The sequence below is a fragment of the Metopolophium dirhodum genome, chromosome 8 (assembly GCF_019925205.1).
Source record: "Metopolophium dirhodum isolate CAU chromosome 8, ASM1992520v1, whole genome shotgun sequence".
Lineage (NCBI taxonomy): Eukaryota > Metazoa > Arthropoda > Insecta > Hemiptera > Aphididae > Metopolophium > Metopolophium dirhodum.
This window is the reverse complement of record NC_083567.1, coordinates 22,829,580-22,843,831: the sequence shown is the minus strand read 5'-3', so window position 1 is coordinate 22,843,831 and position 14,252 is coordinate 22,829,580. Positions and strand designations below refer to the sequence as shown.

The 14,252-nt window shown below is 29.9% G+C and overlaps 1 protein-coding gene across 3 annotated transcripts in view; it reads right to left on the bottom strand.

Annotated features, from left to right (window-relative positions):
* LOC132951202 (fat-like cadherin-related tumor suppressor homolog) overlaps positions 1–9,355 on the bottom strand; it is a 149,433-nt gene extending 140,078 nt beyond the window's left edge. For all 3 annotated transcript variants that reach the window (XM_061022970.1, XM_061022972.1, XM_061022971.1), the window contains exon 1: positions 8,962–9,355. The gene's annotated coding sequence lies outside the window, so the exon portion shown is untranslated. The remainder of the gene's footprint in view (positions 1–8,961) is intronic.
* Between the last annotated feature and the right edge of the window lie 4,897 nt (positions 9,356–14,252).

Sequence of the window (14,252 nt, the reverse complement as noted above, 5' to 3'; positions counted from 1 at the left end):
ACAAATTTAATTCATTGTTTGAAAAAAAAATACTACTGACAAATAATATTATATTTATTTTTAAAAATACTTAATCAAACTTAAAACAGATAATCATGCTCAGCTAAATGCAACACATATCTTAATGACGATAAATGGAATCTCGTATAATTATTTAAAAATTAGATACTTATTATAGTTATTACCGCTTTATTACTCACAGACCATAAACCAACTACAGTGTTATCGGTAATTATTACTATTTTAATTATACTTAAAATATTTTATGACAAGATCCCAGTCGTATTTCCATTTATTAAAATTAAAAAGCTGGTTAGTGGTTACACATTACACAAATTAAGAATTTGTTATTCTATACTAATATAGATTTGTTAACACAGAATCCAAAGTATATTATATAAGACACATATTATGCGTATGCCTGCCTAGAGGCTATATTTGAAAATTCAACGTTTCAATTTGTTACCCACACAATAGAGTAACTACCCAGAAGAATATCTTTATTTTTTAACATACCTACTGCATCCAAAATAAAAAGACAATAGGCAGTCAATTCGACGAGCATACGTTGCATACTCGTGCGTATTTAAAACAATATAACTTTTTTTTGTTATTGTACATTTTTCATTCCTCAAATGTTGGCAGATCAACTAAATAGTAAATATTAAGTAGAAATTGAAATTGAAATTAGAGAAAAATACTTTTATAATAGTATACAACGCAAGACGTATACTGCTAATGTCTTATCATCTCTTTTCAGATATAATATCAGCTGTGATTAAAATATAACTCTGGATACAGTATATTAGGTATAACATAAATTGGTAATAATACTATCGAAATAAAAATTCTTAAATAAGTAGCTATTTTATTATTCTATAAAATAACATACTTATTCTTTCCACTTCAATTCTGACTTTATTTAAACCACTCATGACCAGAGTGCTTATAGGGGCCGCCGTCAATGTAAAATGTTGTAGAGAGGAAATAACATTGATAATACAAGAAAGGGAATCGCTGTGTAACTGTTAATAATATAGTACCTACTATAATGATAGAACATTATGAAAAAAATGCAAAAGAAAATATTTTAATATTGTCTTTAATACACAAATTCCTTGTTTGGGGCTAGTGAAAACTTTCACAACAATCTTACTACAAATCTGCAGGTGTTTGAGTGGGTAATAAAAACTATTGTACTATATTTATTAGATGGTATTTCGAACTAATTAGTTTTTGTTGTTATTATAATATTCGAAATTATTAATCTTAATAATAAAAATTATTAAACTTAAAAATAAACTCATAGTATTTTTTATATAATTAAATAAAATCGCCCAGATTAAATTAAACCAGTCCAATATTTTTTTAAGAAAATAGGTATGCGAGTACTTAGTTTTATTCTCGGTTTTATTAAAGTATTAATCCCAAACTTGTTAACCGATTAAATAATTGTTAGAGTATGGTATACATATAGCGAGGTATATAGCAAATAAAAATACAAAATCATTTTTTTAAAAGCAGGTCTATAGTAGATAATTCTAAACTCGGTATAATTCAGTTAACGTAAACAAAAATAGTATGAAGAAATAAAATAATATACAAATTTTATTTTTTCTATAAGTTTTACTAGTTTTGTCTGTAATAGTCTGTGATCTGTATCTACTTCATTATTATTGTAACAAATTATCATAAGAAAAATGGTTTATGATTTCCATAGTAAAAATAAAATAGATTAACTGTAAATTATGTATTAATATAACAATATATCTGAATAAAACTTTTTTAAATTGTTAATTCATAATTCCAATAATATTCAATTTACATATTATAACAACTATTTATAACAGGTTTGAATAAAACCTAATGTATAAAAAATATAAATAACTGATTGTATCATTTGGAGTCGTCTGTTGACTATCTTAACTTATTAGCATTAGAACCAATGCAAAATACGGCAAAATATGTTTATATTTACTCTGATATTTTCGAGGATATTTCCAACTCAATTCAAATTAATAATAATCTATCTAAACTGATAATATCACAGGTGATTTACCTAATTAAGACAGCACAAAATGAAGAAGTCAGCTACTTGTTTCCTATTATTTCATATAATTTCAGTGGCATTACATATTATGTTATATAGTTTAAACTTCTTATATTTTAATAAATAAATTATCAAGGTTGATTAAAAAACATTTTAAATTCTTAATACTAACAAATAGAAACAATACAATTTTATAAATTCAAGCATAATTAAATTTTTAAATTATAACAAATAATAGATCCGGGGTTGATAAAAATGTGGAAAACAGTAGGTATATTTAATTTGTTAATATAACAGTCAGATAGATATGATTAAAACATTATAAGTTCAAATTCTAGTTAGAAAAACTTTTAAAAATATAATTGGAAATATTGATAAAAGTACTTTATCCCTCGTCTAAAAGATTTCTCACTCATTGTCTTATAATATGTTGATCGCTGTGATAATATGTGGACATTTTTCCCGTCAAACAAACGCCTAAGTAACATGTACTTACATCGCGAAAACACTACCACACAAAGGTCTGATACACTGAAGGCTGGAGCTGCATTACTCCCCTAAATATAAAAACCGTTTTTTTGATTTGTTGTCTATCCGGAAAATTCACGTATGGTAAGTTCATTTTTTGGAAGACCAAACAATAATCTTAATTTTACTAAAATATAGAAAACCCTTATTATAAATTGCAGCTTAGATATATTTTGGGGAGAAAAATTTCAGTTTAATTTTGTTTGTGGGCGGAAATACCCAATCAACTATTCAAACATGGTGGGAAACGTTAAATAATCCAAATAATGACAGAAAAATATAATTAAAATTCACATTTTATTCTACATTCTACAAACATTTCCAAGTATGTAGTATTGTAGTGGGTAGTTAAATTCTTAAAATCGTTTGAAAGCTTCATAACACAAATCTAATAACATTTTCGTTAGACTGGAAATTTTAATCATAAATACACATAATATAGGTACCTATATATTTATCATGATTATTATGTTTACCACACAAAATTGTATAGAGTAAAGACTTTATATTTAGACGAGTATCTATTTACAGAATATTTCTATAACTGAAGCTTCTTAGCTACGGTGTAACAAATAAAACAAACTCATATCTCGCTACAAAATGATGTATATTAGACTTGAGCTCGAGCTTAAGACTCGAGTTCTTTAAAACTATCTATTTTATGACTAAAATATCAAAAACAGACCAAGTATAATGTATATTAATATTTAGTACCACACCGAGTTTCATAGTATCAAATAAAAAATGAAATGTCTAGTATGAAAAATAAAACAATCTAATTTAATTCATCCCATATATTTGACTTTCAATGAGGATTTTTATGTTTAGCCTGTATTTATATTGTGTGCTTATAAGTTATAATAAGTAATCAAACAATTTATTTTATTTTATAGAAAATATTTGTATGGGCTATAAGGTTTTATTTTTTTAATTCCATTGTCAACTTTGTTATTCGTTGATCATTATTAAACCTTATAATAAATTATTAACTAAGAATAATAATTCATATATTCGTACTTAGTTTGGTTTTAACCTCAAAAATATGTTTATTTGCAACCTACTCAACTGCTACTTGTTTTGAGTACCTTATAAAAGAATAAAGATCACACCCGGAGCTAGACCCGTGTACCTTCTCGTAAAAAAGAAAGAGGGGAATAAACGAAGCGTTCGAAACGAATGTTTATAGTTAACACTCTTTCCGGAGACTTGTTTCTCGGAATCATAAGTTCGTACCCAAGCAAAAATATTAGTCACTGAATGCGTCCAAGATGAAAAAAAATATACAAAACAATATTTCTCTGGTTCTCTCCGTCATCTATTCACACACCGTCCGTTTCAATTATCGTATTGTAAAATTAACCGTATCCCCAATAGTCAATACAACAATAAACTATAATAGTAATAATAGGTATACGTTATTATTACCTATTATTATTATCATCCGGATGCATTGAACCCTTGGTGTGATGATTATTATTTATTATTATTACTATGCCATATACGTATACATATATATTATATTATAATATACAATACGAATACACCGGCTATTATAGCGCCGACCAGTCGTGGTGGATGGATGGTCTGTGTCCGTCTTGTATTTCATTAATCGAAACGCAAGACGAAACTAACGCATTTTACGCACCTCGAGAGATAGAGAGAGGACGTGCAGGTTATAAAGACGAACACAACAGCAGAGAAACACACCGGTGGAACAGTGCCAATGGAGGAGAACCAGACCGAAAGACTGTGTGCGCGCGCGCGCTTCATACGCTTACACAATATTATATTATTATACATATATATACCTAAATAATACTCTGAAACGACAAACAGCCCGAATACTGCCGCCATCATTTTAATTGGACAGCGGTTAGATGCGTATATTATGATTATATGTAAATGTAAATTGCGGTCGCCGGTCGGCAACTATAATAGTAGGTACCAGCTAAGATTAAAAATGAAAAAAGCATAATATACAAACGGGTTTTATTTAACAATCAATTAGGCACCCAAAATTGTACGACTATTATTTTTTAAACTCTATCGGTTACTCGCTTTAATATTTTTTTCCGGAAATTTGAAACCGACGTCACCAAGTTTTCTTTTAAAATTGTATTACTAATTAGAAAAATGGACACCTACCAGCTTTCAGAGATTGCATTTACCGTGTACATAAAACATATTTTAATACAAAGACAGGCGTACTACCTACACTGTATGGGATAGATTTTATGCTTGGGACACGCATACAATTTATGTACCTACTATACCTAGTAGGTATCTGGTATACTTACGAATTTTTATTTATCAAATATTATCGACCAAACGGCAAACCCCGTAAAACACTTCTATAAAACTTATTATAATAAACTGATGTGAATGATAAAAATTTTACACGAAACGTGATCGTGACAAGTTTTTTTTCGTTGAGGATAGTTGGTTTTAAATAGAATAACTACCTACTTGCTAACAACGAGGATAATCTCGAGGATAATAATGCACACTTCTTTCGTACCAAGTGTATAAATAACCTAAGATATTTGTGAAGAAAAAAATTGAAAAGTATGAAGAATTTTGGTGTTAAGCGCACACGTGGTATGATATAATACCTACACCTAAGTAATATAAAACGGGATATTAAAAGGAAATCGTGAAATACTCGGTGGGGTATTCTTTGTGTTTTATTATTATTTATTATATACTTGAAATTTGACCCAATGGAGACGGTCGGTAATACGTTCTTTTCAACCAAATCGTCCGGCCCCATAAAGCAGACCTGATTTCGTATGGCAAGAGTAAAGAACACTTGTTTTCCGTGTGCACACAAACATTTAAAGACTATGTAAAATTAATAAATACAAAAATTGTACGTACTACAGTAATAATTAATATAAGTAATAAGACGTGTATAATATAAAACAATTTTATGTTGAACCACAACGTAGGCGAGTACATCAAATATATTATATTCTACACTATTTATTGAATCACATTTTGATCTAGTAGGACATACGAGGGTGAAACATGCATTTTTTTGTCGGACTGGCGAAATCATTGAACTACACACGACCTTATTATGTTCTGACAGACAATATATATATATGTACATCTAATAAAAGAATTTTAAGGGTTGCTTTTCCATTATACCTGCAACACACAATGTTAGTTTCACTTTGATTTCTCTAAGCCATGACACGAAACGTAAGATCAGATTAACCGGGTTCAAATTCTGTCTCATTTTCCTCGCTCTCGTTTTGGATACAATATAAGCAGGTACGTTACAATAAATTACACACGTTTCCGTTGTTCTATATGTACCTACCTACCTCCTATTCAGTTATTATTTATGCTCCTGGCTATACATTTTTTTGCAGATCCATTTTATGCAGGTAAATATACGACAAGCCTGTATTTTGTTCGGGATAGCCCAGGGGTATTGTGGGAGTCGGCGGAGAGGAACGTGACTGACTACCTCGCTGACTATACACGCTCAAGGATCATTCTAAACTGTTATTAACAGACAACAGTGCACCGGCAATAAAAACGTTTTGTTTAAGGTTCTTTTATTTTTTCATCTCTCCACTCTCATCCGATCAAGGGCACATTTTTTACACCAATTCTAAGATCTGATTTAAGAAAGAGAGAAAAAATAGTTTCTGTTAGTCTTGGCAATGTTCTCTTCACAGATTCGGCCTGCTTTAAAAATAAATTGGGAAGAAATCTCGGAGGAAATAAATCTAAACGACACATGACGACGGTAATATAAAACGTCCGTTTAGTTTGATACGCTATATAATTACATTTATTCACATATATTATTATATACATATTAGGTAGGTATACCTACTCCCAAATAACAAAAAATAAATAGGATTATAAGAATCTAAAATTAAAAGAGATAACGAGGATTCCATTCGGAAATTGTTAACTTTATTACATACGTACTTAAGTAGGTATACCTACTATGAGATAAGTTTTTTTTAAGTACTACGGCCGTTCTAAGGTTTTTTTTTCATTTCTAACAAATGTCTAATTATTTTACAATGTACCTACCTATACCATATACTATAATATACAATATACCAATAATTAATATGATATTAACTACTTACGTTATAAAATGATATAGGTATTAGTTTCGATATAGTTATTAAATAGCTGCAAAAATTATAAGCACATACACACTTACAGTTTATCAATCAATCTCAATTAAATGGTAGGTACTTGATTCAGTATATTTTTTATAATATTAAATAACAGTTTAAGGACCTACCTATATTAAAATAAATTAGGTACACTCAACATAATATAATACTAAATTTTAGAATTTATAATTAATGGTGGTTGACTGGTGGGTACTTAAGTAATATTAGTTGTTGCTAAGATTTTTTCCAATCAACACAGCTTTTATTTTTACCATAATATATTCTAAATGATTCAATAACACATTACTTACTTAATTGTTTTTGAATTTGAAGCGTATTTATTGTATTCAAATTAAATGTATTTAGGCCATGCGCCGTGTATAACCTACATTAATTATCCGTGTAATTATAAAGATCTTATCCAATTAAATCAACATAATATTATGTCGTATTGCTTTAGGGTAACATTTTTTTTAAGTCGACATTATTCGTGTTTGCTACAAATATATATATTTTATTATATAGGTAACTATTGCAATTAAACGTCGGTAGTATATTGTTCTTGTTTGTTTAAATGTACAAATAGGCAAAATTGAAAACAGGTCCGCACATTATTATTGTCACCTCTATTGCCTCTACCACTATTTTCTTATCTTCTCCCCTTTAAAGTACGCGTACCCACAGGAAGTTTGGTAACCCATTTAACGCGACAGCGACATTCTGTGGTTAAGACGAGTAGATAATCAGATCCAATCTCTGTGTAGGTAATAGTTGAACACCTCGACAGTAACATTTCAAAATATTTTTCATCTACCTATACTAACGATTTCGTATTATAAATTATCCATAATTTTTCGGCTACAAGCCAAAACACGTTGTAACAACACACGAGATCAGATTAATAATCTCTTGAAAAAAAATACGATGGTTATCTTAGACATCTCATACCTAATTTTTGCTTTTGGGTAACCTACCTATCTGGTATACTTATTTTGTCAAACAACTTAATTAATAAAAAAAAAATCTAAATTAAAATTAGAATGTCATATAGACCAGCATCCATCTAATTCGTTGGACGTTGGGTAGTACCTACTATAGGTGATATAACTAGATTACAACGCAAATTTTTTTCCAAGGCTTTTGAATGTACCTACCTATTTACACGAAAAAATGTCGATTTTCGATGGAGTTGAGTATTTGTAGTAGAAATAAGCGAGTGAAAACTTCAATTTTTTTTCTCGTAGATTAAGTATACGTATAGGTACTTACTGCGAAAGAAGTGATGTTTTGTCAGTAAACTATAATACTAGTTGGGTGAAAAAAAAAGGTAACCACACGAGTTTTCAATCAACGTCAAGGATACATCCTGACTCGTTACACTCGATCCGTAGTCTCACTTTTTCGGCGATCGAAAAAAAAATAAATACGTTTTCGCGCGAACACCTATTATATAACAGCTGCGGTTATAACCCGTGCGGGGGTAGGTAAGCGTTCTAAAAATGCACGACGAGAACGGTAACAACAATATTGTTATCTTATGAGAGCGCTTAAAAACCAGCTGTGATAACAACTTCGTCAAATGATAAAAACAAAAAATCAACAGTACCCTAGGTAATAATTGTTTTGATGTGTTTTGAAGACGCTCCAGCCAAACATGTAGATTAGGCGGGCTTAATGACTTATTGTTATCGGTCGCACAGTTTAATAATATTGCAAGCTATAGTTTTAAATTACACCTATGGCCGTCGCACAACAACAAAATTCTTAGAACCGGTTTCGACGGCTAACGAACGACGACCAACAACTAATAACTACACAGGCAGCAACCACGGCCGACGTTAAAATAATAATAATAATATGATAACGTTGTAATAAGCGGTAAGTGTGGTAACACGGACGTGTGATGAGCGTTTGGATAGCGGCGAGTCGGTAAAAATTTAGCCGGTTGGCCTTACTTATCCTAACCTAGCCAGGTAATCGACATTTTATTTCTTAGGCACGCGGACCACGACGGACGCGCAACAAAATGGGCGAGTCCGCGGAGAAGTCATCGTTCGTTGTATTTTGTATACGCGCACGTGTTTATCGCTGCCAGAAAAAAAGGCATTCCGCGTATAAAATACCTGTGTTAATAGCGCTCTAAGTATTTTGCTAATCGCAGTCACGAAACGTGTGTACACGACACATGGGTTAGGTATAATATTACTTGGAGGTACAGCTGAGTGCCGGTCTTACCTTTTTTCTATTTTCGGAGTGACTTGCCGACGATCTCCTCGAAAAACGGTTTTCTCGAACGGATAAAAACGACTCGAATTTTATATTTTCACACCACCGCGAGCACGACGACAGATCATAAAATAACACTTAAATAATATTAATCACGACGACGAAATTATTGGTCGCCACAATATTGCCGATGAATTAACGTGAACAAATTTTAAGAGCACACGGTAGAAATCGAAAAAAAAAACACAACCGGTGTAAACAATGCGTCGGGCGCGCGCGCGCACACACTCACCACCGCCGGCGCGTACAGAACACAACACAACACACGCACGCACGCACGTTAGGACGACGACGGCACACGTCACGCGGATCAGACGACGACGACGACCGTACGCGGCAACGGAACGCGAACGACTGACTAAACGCCGTCTGTGTATCCGCTGCGCCGCCGCCGTTGTCTCGCGTGCGTACGTACGCGTTCGACTCTTTGGCGGCGCGGCGGCGGTGGCGGCGGCGGGCGCCGTTGCCAGCCGGTCGGTCTGTCCGTCGCCTACGTCGTCGTCGTCGTCGAGAACGCGACCACGGCCACGCGAGCAGGGCCGCTTGTTCTTGCTGCTGCTGGCTGCTGCATTATTGCTGTCTGCTGACGCCCGATGACGTAGTGTTTCCACGGATCGGAAACAGCTGTCGGCACACCGGTTCCAAAAATCACGACCGTCACAATTATTTCGTCGTCGTCGTCATTGTTGCGCTGCCGTTGCAACGATTTTTCGAAATGAAAATAATCATCCTAAATGATAAGTATTATCATCATCATCATCGTCGTCGTCGTTAACTTCTCCATGATTATCGTTACGCGTGTTTATAATATTTTCGAGGTAAACGTATCGCAAGAGAAATAGATACGTTCACATCCATCTACCAACTGGTTTTTAAAGGGTTGCTATTATAATAACTATAATAGCTTTACTCAATTATAGTTAGGTCGTAATACCGCAGCTACCAATAATATTATTACGATTCGAATCGTACGATTGCTGTGCGAAGAAATATTCTCAAAAACACTTTATTTCATTTTAATCGTCGTTTTCATTTTACTTTCTTAACCTCGTCATTAAACATAATAATATTATAGCACCTAATATTAAAATTGTATTTAAAATAAAATTCGCGTATTCGTAAATAATGCACAAAATGAATAAACGATATAATATAATTTTTATTAAAACCAATGGAGTATTAATGAAGTAAAAACAAGATATTACCGATATTCCCTCTTGGTCGTCCTAGACAGCAGCAATATCAATACTATATACTATATAATAATTAATAACTTAAGCTGAGCTTGTAACTAACTTACATAATAACTTATAATACCTACCTACCTTTACTACAGGATAGGTATTCTCAAATAGTAATACTCTAATACTATAATAGTGTAATGAAGTACATAATATAATATATTTATAATATCAATTTATTTTAAAACCACAAAGTTAATAATGCTTACTTTATTGTAGTATTATTATTTATTATAGTTACTACTCTCATAATGTAAACAAAGGAAAATTAATTGACAAATATAGGTTCAAAATTGATAAACAATAAATGATTGAAAACGTATCATAACAATGCTGCATAGAGATGCTTGAAGCATAAAACTATATAAGGTAAAGGATAACATAAATATTGTTTTAAGCATAATTAATGTAACTTATATTTAATCGGAGTACCTAGTACGTAGTTTTATACTTGTATAATTTATAAAACAATTTGAAACATATATTTGTAACGTTCAATATACATATATTTAAATATTATTAATATGAGCCTACATTTTTTTCCAATAAGCACTATCAATAAATTAAAGGTAAATAATTTAATATCAAAAATCTGGGCGCACATCGTTTTCTCAAAATGAAAAAGGTTTGGTTTTCCTTTCCACCAAATAATTTTTGTTTCAAAATTATAGTTTGAGATTAAGAACCTACAATAGTCATAATTCTGCTAGTTTTATGTTTTATGTTATTGTTTTATGGTATTCTTAAAATTATGTTCCCGAAAATAGTACGTTTCCGCCAACAGTGTTGTCCAATTTCAGTGATAGTTAATGCAGAACAACAAATAATTGCTAATCATTCCATGCACATATCAACGAACAGTTTTACAAATCGCATCCTAATATTTATAAATTAAAAAAATAATGTAATTTCAAGTGTTCAAACTGTGTAGGTATAATATAATATATTCAAATAAACAGTTCTAAATTAAATATACCTATCCAAAATCCCAAAAGATAAAATATTCAAAATAGTTTAATAATTAACAGGTCGACTGCAATAACAAATTATAGAATTAAAAATATTACCAATATGGAATTTTTGAAAACGATTTCATGTATAGATTTGGCAGAAACTAAAATAAAACCTTTTTCACTTTGGTGGAAACGAATAACACCCAAAGATTGTACTCATAAACCTAACTTAACCTAACCTCCTTCTCCCGGTGATATTAAATTATGAAAAATTTCTAAGAGTACATTTTTGAAGTTGAATAATAATTTAAATATATACTTTGGTAAAATAATTAATAAATTATAAACATTTCTTGAATATGAAAATATATATAATATAATATAATGGAATACACTGCTGTATATTTAGTCTGTTCCTGAACCTACGTATGATAATATAACTATTGAAATTTAATTGAATATTTAAGGAAAAATTCGTTAGGGAAATTTATTTTAGGAAAAGGTAGAACACTACATAAATAATATTATTTATACGTATATAGCATATTATTATGGATCCGTTAATCAATAATCTTTGAACTATATCAATGTAATTTTCCTTATCATTTTCTTGTTAATTCATTGTTACAAATACTACATAATACATATTTATCAATTTTAACATATTTTAAATTATTATTTATTCGTTAAATTAACATAATATAGTTTATACGTCAATGTGAAATAAAAATTGATATCAGCGCACCATTATTCACAATAATTCAGATGTGTGGAACAGTATAATTATATTATATACCTATAGTCTATACGTATAGGTACGATGTGTATATTAAATTCAAAAAGAAATATTTATTTTAAGTACCTACTAGGTAAATTGGTGTATACAGTTTTAAGATTAGTAAATAACATATATATATATATATATATATAGGTAGGTATCTGGTAGATAGGTAGACTTATTATATATTATTATTGCACCTTATTTAGAAATTAATACGATTTGAGTGATTATGAATTAGGTATATATTTACATAATATAATATTATTGTATGTAACGAGTTTAAAATTTATAAATTATTGTATGTTTACTATAAGCTCAGACGAGAAATGGACAACTGTGTTGGTACTTAAATATTAATTTGCAGTCTACGATATAGAGGGCTTATGAAATTAAATTTTAAGTTATTTACACTGTTTAATAACAATTATTTCCTTTAAGGTATATTAATAGGTATATCGAAAGTATATTTAAGGTGTATTAGTTAGATTTAATTTACCTAATAATTCATAAAATTACATTATTTTTACAAGCACTCATTATATCAATTTTATTACTAAAATAACTACAGACATAATTAGATACGTTGGGCTTTTTTTTATGATTTCTCACCTAATAAAACTTTAAAATAGTAAGTACTTAGTAGCTTCTAACTACATATTTTATAAGCTATTTTCTTTGTTTTAAGTTTCATAACTTTTAGTTCATAACATTGATTGATGACCAATGAAAAACTTTGAAAACCCTTTAAAAATGCACACATTTTATTTGATATTAGATACATTTTAGAAGAAAAAAAATATTATACTTTAGTTGGCTATCATGTCAAGTAGGTTTTAACTTTTATTAGCCCTGGGACCTGGGTTATTCAATTTAAATAAAGGTACTATATTATATTTAATTGTTCAATAACTAAATAGTATGTATAATATCTACAACGAATTCTTATTTCAAATGTGTTTATGTTTTTGTACAAAATTCTTTAAATAGCTTATAAAAACTAAAAGGTTTATATTTTCTTCATCGTTCAGGACACTTATAAAATTAGATCATCGGAAAATCATAAATTGGTTAACATATTGTAGTTACCTTGTAATGCAAAGGGTCTTCGACCCGTGGCCCACGTTGTCTATATTTGAGGTACACGAACACATTTTAAGCGTATCATGTATTTTTTAATACATTTTTAATCATTTAATTTATGTTTTTATTAATAATGCAGCCTGCGAAGTTTTTAAACAAATAATGGGTGGCCCGCTGCCTCAAAAGGTTGAAGACCCTCTGGCCTAAAGTAAACCCTTAGATAAGTTATCAACTCAAATAATTTAGCATGATGATGATATTGTTACGTGGTATATTACGGTAACAATAAAATGGTATAATAATATAATCGTATAATCAAAGAATTACTGTTAGGTCTGCAAACTATTATTATAAAGTAATGAGTAATGGCGTGATGCCTAATATAATAAGATATATAATTACTTACGTATATTGTATATTTGAAAATGATACAATTTATGTTGTAAATAATGTGATGCATAATATAGACTAAAAATATTAGATATGTTAGGTACTATAAATTAAAAACAAACCTATGTCTATCTAAGGAAAAACTAATGGCCTAGACTATGAAACATTCACAATCACTAAATTTAAATTAGTTATTACTATACTTATTTATCATACATGTAATTATAATATTTATTGTACTTGAAATTATACATATTATATGCATTGCATATGTATACGATATGAACCAACAGGAAAATTCAAAAATCAAAAATATCATCCAACACTATTGATATATCATATAATTACCAATAATATGTAGGTACTTCACTACTACTATATACATAGGTAGATATTTAGCATAAAATGTCGATTTCTGTTTGAAATTGTCACTTAAATTTAAACGTAAAAAGTGTATATTGTATAATATAAATGCATGAAATATGTACATATGTCATATACGATAATAATTATAATATCATGATCATAGATTGTTCAGTTTAATAAAATAATATTATCAATTCAATGAAAGTACGTACCCATTCGAATTGTATAGAAACACGCAAAAAATGGCGTTGGTTTGTCGACAATTATTACCTACCCAACAGTATCGTGTCGGTACACGTATTTTCTCCCTTATAATTCATTACCCTTATACGAGTGGAATTCTTGATATAAATAATAATAATAGTATAATAGTAATAATAACAATGATAATAGTAATAACAGACATTTCCAACAAACTATAATAATTTC